At 41.0% G+C, this 7,117-nt stretch overlaps 1 protein-coding gene across 2 annotated transcripts in view; it reads right to left on the reverse strand.

The window, feature by feature from the left end:
- si:ch73-335l21.1 (insulin receptor substrate 1-B) overlaps positions 1-7,117 on the reverse strand; it is a 32,835-nt gene that overhangs the window by 24,516 nt on the left and 1,202 nt on the right. The gene's annotated exons all lie outside the window — the stretch shown is intronic.

Raw genomic sequence — 7,117 nt, forward strand, 5'->3', positions numbered from 1 at the left:
TTGTGTTATATATATGTGTCTGCTAAGCAACATAATATTAAACAGAGTACTTTTACTATCCTTAATGTGGTATAGATCAAATGTGTTTAGTATAAACACACAAACAGTATCTTATATCTTATAACTTAGTTAAAGAAACATGCATACACATATGCATTTGTAAGTGTTTTAAGGCAAAAATGTATGCATCAATTAAAGATTAATTATAGAATTTGCAAATTTCTCAAAATCCCTTTAATGCTCCCTTGAGGTAATGCATTTTGTTGATGAAGAAATTGTGATAAACTGTAATAGAAATCAAGGTCATGAATAAGTGATGTAATGGCAATCACATCATTGCCACTTAACATTTTACAATGTTCAGGAAAGAGTCTATGTAAATAGGGCAAAAACGATTCCTTGAAACTTGAGTGACTTGAATACTAAAAATCATTGATGCTAATTATTTGCATCGAAGTTTTGTTTAATACAAATAACTATGCCCCATAGACTCGCGCAAAATATTAGCAAAATATCTGGCAAACCGAAAACAGATTCAAACAGATTCAGTAGCTAAATACTAGGCTCGCTAACAACAAAAATGTGGGAGCATACCGCAGCATTAAAGCGAGGTTATATTGTATTCTAACACAGAAAGGCGGGAGGATAACATGAAGAAGCCAAAGGTGACTTTTTTAAAGGTATTTTTTGTGCATCGTCTTGAATCATTAGCAAGCGACAGAGAGGCTACGAATAAGCTCTTAGAATTCAGTATCTTCACAGAATTAAAGGTCGAGCAGGTTCTAGTGAAGGCGATATGTTTGAGTAAAGGCGAATTTGACATTTTTGGATCTGTGTATTAGGTATTTAAATAAAATGGACTGGAGTAAGTTACGTTACGTACAGTTATATTTCGAATGAATGAAGTGAATGAATAAAAAAATATCTTTTTAGGGAATCAACTTTTCTACACTGGGTTAATAAACTGCTCTGTGTTCTGAGAAATCTAGATGTTTTCAAAAACATTCTGGTTTCACACAAATGTTGTGTGAATTAAAATTAAATGCACTAAAATAGGCTTAGTTTTGACCCATATTGTTGTTTGCAATTTAAATACTAAAAATTATTTTCTGAAAAAGAAACCAATTAGTTCATTTTAAGAGAACTGACATGTTCTCTTGTATATTTACTATTGCTCTTTAATAAAGCAAATGTATTCCTTTTCTGTTTACTTAATCGACGGAGTAATCGGTAAAATACTCATTTACTAAAATAAAATAATCTATAGCTAAAGTGCTAATGTAAATCTCCACCATGCGCCATCTCTGCTGTATGTAAGAGACCTCCCCTGAATGGCCATTATCAGTACTGGAGTACTAGCAAATGCATTTTGCCTATGGACTGAAAGAAAGAGGAAATGAGATCAGATTTTTCCTTTGGTTCTTTCAACTTCTTCATGCACTCTATCCATTCTTCCTGTAGTGAAGGTACTTACAAACATATGGTAGTAAGTATTATTCACCCAAACAGAGGTGAAGGAAAATGCAGTCTAGCTTTTTTTTTGGCAACAATTTGTTACTTAAATTTAGTTCAGTATGTGAATGGAAACATGGCGACCCCCCCCCCCCCCACACACACACACACAGAGGGCACAGCCAACACAGCCCTAGTTCATATTGGTTCATATTGGATTTTACTAGTGTATTTCTGTGCGGCTACTCTGTGCTTGTTTTCCTCTTGTGTCTCATTGGCAGTAATAATCACAGCCACTGGCTTACATTAAATCTGTGATGATTAGTGCCCTGCCTGCACTACCTCCCTCTGCTTTGATGGCGGGCACACACATACACACACACACACACACACACAAACACACGCACGCATGCATGCACGCCTACACACACACACACACACACACACACAATCTCTCTCTTTCACAACACTTTCTTTCGTTTTGTGTATTGGGGCTTTAGAGCCTGTTTGTTCTGGTCACCTGATGATCAAGATTTGATGTCAGCTGGCAGACATATCGACAAGGTGGGGCTCATTAGGTATGCTGAGGTCCTGGTGTTCTGTATGTGCACAGATGTGTATACAGACTCACATCCATGTACTTGTACACACACATGACTCGTACACACAATCAAAAAATAGGTCACAAACAACAGTGTAGTTGAGCTTGGCTTGGTCAGTGAAACAAACACACTGTACTCATAATAGCATGCACGCACACACAAACACACAGATTTGAGGGGATTCATGACACCTATGCCTCAAACAGATCCAGCTTGCTTAGAGAGATTCACAAGCATGACAACACTGGTCTAGCCTTGGCTCAGCTGTATCCAGAACCAATTTGAGAAGCAGAGTTTGGCCTAATATCTGTCATCCAACTGGGTTTCAGTTTTTAAGCTGTGTGTGTGTGTGTGTTATTGTACACCACCACAGGGAGCCAGAGATGATGGGGAGTGGGAGGTAGGGGGTGATCAGGGTGCAGACTCGGTTACATAAGAGCGGTTTGGTGTGCACAGAGACGATGGCGCAATAACAATAACAGCAATCAAAACAAACAAAAAAGGAAAAAAAAGAAAAAAAATCAATACACTGACAAAAAGAAATTACTTTAAAATAAAACCACAAATAACCTGAATTAATAATCTGATTGAAATGGTGCACTGTATCGAAGTCAAGATCAATACAGATGAGATCCATCAGGGACCAGTTGTTTACTAATCACTGAAAAGAGAGAGATGTTTATGAGAGGGATTGTTTCTTAATGAGGACAAAATGCTGTACTAAGTGAGGGCCAAAGTCCAGTTATGAGTGCTTTCAGCTTTTTTTTATAGGACAAAGACAAGTCAGTGGCAAAGAAAGAAAAACAGCTGTGCATGTTTGTGTGCGTCTGTGTGTTTGAATGTGTGTGTATATGAGAGAGAAAGAGAAACAGAGAGAGCAAGTGTGTGATTCATCCAGAATAAATAAAACCTGGGATCTCAAAGTCTCTACTTAGCTGCCAAGTGTCCCCGTCTGTCTCACACTCCCGCCTCTTTCTCCCAACCAGAGCCATTCACACACACATGCACACGTGCACACACACACACACACACACACACACACACACACACACACCTCTAAATGAGCGTCTTTTCACACGTGTTTTTTGTTATCAGAGAACACAGATAGATGCACACATACACACATACCCAGACACACACACACACACACACGTATATACATTTACACACAGAAGCTGGCACTGTCCTACCCTCTCTGATGCTTGCTGGTCAGAATCGTGAACTTAGGTCTGTCTTTAATTTTCCATTTCACATGTCGTTTGAGGACACTGTTTGTGGTCCTCTTTTTGCTGTTCATAGCAAGCTTGATCTCAGAACCATGACAGCAGTAACTGAGTGGGGGAGCGGGAGAAGATCTGCTGTTTACCACTGAGACCTGGCATAGTAAACCTAGTTCACTGTGACACACACACACACACACACACACACACACACACACACACACACACACACACACAGAGCACTCTGCTGTCACTTTAGCAGGGAAAGTACACAGGATACTCTTTTAAGTCCCCAGGCTTGCTTATACAGGGCTACCACAACCACACCCAGCTTTAGAGGCAGATCTACCTGTTGGTCTAGCGGTAGGCCTAATCAGAACCAAAATCTCTAAAAACCTCACATGATCAGTGGTGCTTCTGGGTACAGCAACTCTGTTTCCCCACTGGGAACGCCTACTGGTATCTCTGCATCTGATTTCAGGAAGGGGCCCACAAAATTATTTGTGATTTTTAAAAATAAATTAATTAATAAATATGAACTCTAAAAAGCAGCATGTCATCTGTCTAACATCTCTTTGTAGAATCTTCATATACAGGCTGGAGTGTAAGGCATAATGTATAAGGTGAACGGGTGAAACCTTTCATTGCTGTTAGTCACGCCACTACCATATGAAGCTGTGTGCATTTTTGAGTGTTTGTGTGTTTTGGAGTAATCCTGGTATGATCAGTGGCTGATCTTTAAACTGTGAATCCCCACTCATTCCTTATAGTTCCCAGTAGCACTATGAGAGATTCCACTAGGAAAGGTGGAACTCTCTCAAAAGCACACTACCCATGCCGTTAATAGTGGTGCATAGCAGGTGACGTGCTGTTTTCCAGACTCTGTGCATATGTCTGACAGCAGGCTCATATCCTAAAGCTTGAGCAGAAGTTCTGAGACCTGTGTTCACAAGGAGGTGGCTGAGATGCCACTGGTTTGAAAATCTGGGCTATACTTTTTTTGAGTGCACTTACAAGAAAACGAATTTGCCTGTCTCTGTGTGGCCGTGTGTTGCGCACGGCATTCCATATGTTCTAGGTCTATATTTTGGGCCACAGGCTTGACTCAATTATCCTGTGCTGTAAACAGTCCTACATGATTTGGAGGCTGTACACTATTTGGCAATACGCGCATTTTGAGAGCCAGTGAGAGGACCCGAGTGGCACGTTCTCCTGAGCACGGCCTGGGTCGGCTCCAACAGCACACAATGCCAAACACGTTCAGTCTCGAAGCTTCCCAATGTCTGGTGAGCACGGACATCATTTCCCAGAACCGCACTAAGAGTCCTAAACACCAGTGGTGCCTCAGTGAAAGCCTGACTGCTGCTTCCCTTAAAACTGAAGCTATTCATTTAATTTTACCTCAAAACGATCTTCCTGGACAGTGCTGGCAAGCAAGAAATATCTCACGGGTTACGATCAAAGGGACCCAGTGAACTCACTCTCTTCAGTGGCTATTATGAGCCAGTCAAAAAATAAAAGTCCCACTCGTAATTCAGTCAATTAAAGTGAGAAATTTCTGGTGGGGATGAAATGAGAGAATGAGGTCAGCTTTAGTGTGTCTGCATGTGAGTGTGTGGTTTTGTTCTATACAAGTGTTAATGAAACAGGTCTAATTCAGTATAAGCTGTACAACAAGGGATTTAATAGACAGACAGACAAACACTAACATCGTCATCCTGTGTAACTTTGTTACAACACAATCATATCAAACCATACTGTGCTGGTAGACTCAATGACAGGCCTACTTTGTAGTGAGACAGTATATGCCTATTCCAGCCACTGGACGAACTGCCAACACAAGGTCATTCAGGGGAAAGGGTATGTTTTAGTTGTCTGAGGACAAGATTCAGACGCTGCTGTAATGCAGTGTTGGCTGAGGTCAAACTATAGGAAATAGTCGTGTAACAGGCCCAAGCTTGTGTGATCCAGGCTATTACAGCATATTTAGAAAGTAGTTAAATAGCACTCTGTGTGTGGCAAAGAGAGACACTCACAGGGACAATAATTACCATCACATTATGGAGATAAGCAAGACTTAGAAGAGTTTAACCTCTAAACAACAGCCACTGATTGGGATCTCCTTCACACACATGCGCGCACACACACACACACACCTTGAGGCAGTGACTGTATAGTGGTGCAGTGTGATTGTAAACAAACTCAGTTCTCTGACGCTTAGCTGCAGTCAATTTTCTGGACCTGACTTACAGACACAGGAAAATAAAACACATCCACGATTCAGCCAATACCATCTCTCACCCTCAGTTTCTGACAGTCTCACTGCAGTCCTCCACTCTGTTTAGTTCATATATATATATATATATGAAAGAGAACCCTAACAGACTAAACCCTGAAGACTTGCTATGAGAGCTCACCACTTTCTGTGTGTGTGTGTGTGTGTGTGTGTGTGTGTGTGTGTGTGTGTGTGTGTGTGTGTGTGTGTGTGTGTGAGCGTGTGCACGTGTGTTTGTGTCTGTGGACCAGTCAGGTGGTGTGGAGTGCTGTTCCTCTGCCACAGTACCTCCTCACAGCTGAACAAATACAGAGCACTGGAATATCTACTCTGCACTGTATGTCCTCCACCAGATCTTTTTGTACAAGTAAGCTTCCCAGGACCTACTTTGCTGAATGCGTGCGTGCGTGCGTGTGTGTGTGTGCGTGTGTGTGTGTGTGTGTGTGCGTGCGAAAGTGTATGTGTGTTCGTGTGTGATTGCATGTGTGTCTGGGTCTGTATCAGCATGAGTGCGTCTGTCAACACTTGGTTTCTGAACTAGATTGTTCAGCATTGTTTAAACTTGCTGGTTGAAAATGTTCCCTTCTTTTCCAAACTTTTCCACATATAAAACCCTCCAATGACTAACTGTGGCCTCCATCCTCAAACTGTGGTTGTAGAAGTAATAGGCAGGGGAAACTGAGCATCTTAGCTCCAGGAACCTAGTCAATGGGAAAATATTTGTCTATGTGCACTGCCTCACCCCCTACCCATAATTCAGTGTTCTTCCTTTGGGTTCAAGGGGTGCGAATACTTTTATCCATACCAGTACTGTGCAGCAGGCTACAGTACCTTACACTACAGTACATACCAAAGGTTCCATTTATCTCAGAAATGTTGGTTGCTAAATGAAAACTTTCCTTGCTGGTTTCCGCTCTTTAAAACCAACTGCAATAAATGAGTTTGGACACTCATATGAGTGAAATGCTTGTTCTTCTTGCAAGCATGCAAGTAAGGGAACAAGCATAAACAGACAATTAACCAACTGAATGAATGAATGAATGAATGAATGAATTAATTAATTAATTAATTACTTTTTGGGCAAATCACAAGCTCTGACTATCAACACCCAAGACGAAATTATTATTAGGCAAATGAATTTAAAATGACCGTTGTGACTTAAACCTAAAAGATGCCGGTTAAACAATCGAGCAGCCATTCACTTAACTCATTTATATAATAGATGACAGGTAACACCACACTTGCCTAAGATTCTCATTTGCTGAATATGAGTCACATGGTTTATCAGTGATATCTCTTGAGGCCAAAGGACGGTCAGGCAAGCAGATGGGTTGATTACGAGAGAGAGACATGGTCATTGACCTTTTCGCTGCTGTTTACTTTAGGCTGTCTTAAGGTCCAGTCCCTTACAAAATGGACAACTGTGAGATTCTGAGTCATTTCACATAGTGCAGGCTAGCTGACACAAACACTGCTGGAAATGACATCTAGTGGGTCATCTGGATTTGTGGGGAATGCTTTTGTGCTCAGAATTAAGAGATTAAAATGATTCTGGGCATTGAACAGAA

This window comes from Electrophorus electricus, chromosome 19, assembly GCF_013358815.1.
Source record: "Electrophorus electricus isolate fEleEle1 chromosome 19, fEleEle1.pri, whole genome shotgun sequence".
NCBI lineage: Eukaryota > Metazoa > Chordata > Actinopteri > Gymnotiformes > Gymnotidae > Electrophorus > Electrophorus electricus.